The following is a 1536-nucleotide window of genomic DNA, read 5'->3' as shown; positions in this document are numbered from 1 at the left end:
ATTGGAGACACAGGAGAAATACAGGGGAGAAGCCCATGCAAAGATGGAGACAGAGATTGGAGTGTTGCATCTCTAAGCCAAGGAATGCCAAGGATTATGGGCAGTCACCAGAAGCTGGAAGAGGCAAGAAAGGACTCTCCTCTACAGACTTTGCAGGGAACATAGCCTGCTGACACCTGGATTTTGGACTTCTGGTCTCCAGAACCATGAGAGAATAAATTTGTGTTGTTTAAGCCACAAAGTTGTGGTACTTTTTATGGTAGCCCTAGAAAACTAATAGTCACCAAGGACCCCCATATTACAAAACTCCAGTCACGCTGCCATCTCTTTCACTTTGCAGCAGTGTTTGATTCAGTTGACTGCTCTTCCTGGAAACATCGTATAGTCCTGGCTTCCAGAGAACCACTTTCTTTTTCTTTTTTTGAATATGTAATCTCTTTAATTGAAGGATTTCTTAATATATTTTAAGTACATAAAATACACTAATTTTAATGTACAAAGTTTTTAAAATATGTGCGTATCAGTTTAACCTGGTAAAACTACCACCCACATCAAGACATAAAACATGTATTTTACATATGAATCCCATGTTATTTACCACATCTCTTAAATTTTACATCCTGTAGTATATATATATTTTTTGACAGACAAAAAATTATTTACTTTATTTTAATTTTTTTTAAAGAAAATGTAATTGTATTAATATTATTTTTTACATTCTATGATGTTGCAGAGCAGTTGGGAGGGAGGGAGAAGGGAAAGGGGAAGGAAATGGGATGGAAGAAGGAGGAAGGAGGAGGAGCAGGATTGAGGCCTGTGGCAACCCCCTCATTCCTACAAGGGAGACTGGGGGGCTTCTAGCAGTGGCTTGGTCATTGCTGGGCTGGGTGCAGATTTCAGGGGGGTGTGGCAAAAGCCCTCGCCCCCCACCATCCCAGCTCGGGAACCCGGGGCCCTTCTTGCTGTGACTTGGTGGTTGTCTCTGGGCTGGTTGCACATGGTGGGGGGGCATGGCTGAGGCCCAAGGTCCCCCACTGCCCCAGCTCTGGAGAGCTCAGGGCACTTCCTACGGCCACTTGATGGTTGTCGCTGGGCTGGCTGAGTGTGTTGGGGGCCTGGCCAAGGCCCTCGTCCCCCACCCTTGGGATTGGTTGCAGGTGTCGGGGGGCATTTCTGAGGTCTCTGGCCCTCCCTCCTTTCTGGCTTGGGCGCCCAGGGGATCCGGTCTTTCTAGGTGTTATAGATGTTCTTTGGTGAAATGAGACCTTTACTAGTTAATATGAAACTTTGTCTCTGGTTGTGGTACTTTGTTTTTTCTTTCATTTCTGTGTTAGATTATTTGCTGTTCCTACCATTTAAACTCTGTGCTGGAACTAATTTGCTGTCCTTTGCTTCTAAAATGGGGGAACTTCCTCTGGGGACCAGTACATGAGCTGTGTTGTTGAGCTAAATTGTTGCTTTGCTGCTGATTCCCTAGGGAAGGCTTTATATGCAGCTCAGGTTTTTTTTTTTTTTTTTTTTTTTTTTTTTTTTTTT

This window comes from Galeopterus variegatus, unplaced genomic scaffold, assembly GCF_000696425.1.
Source record: "Galeopterus variegatus unplaced genomic scaffold, G_variegatus-3.0.2 Scaffold20, whole genome shotgun sequence".
NCBI classification, from domain to species: domain Eukaryota; kingdom Metazoa; phylum Chordata; class Mammalia; order Dermoptera; family Cynocephalidae; genus Galeopterus; species Galeopterus variegatus.
The sequence above is the reverse complement of the archived record's forward strand: the minus strand, read 5'-3'. Positions refer to the sequence as shown.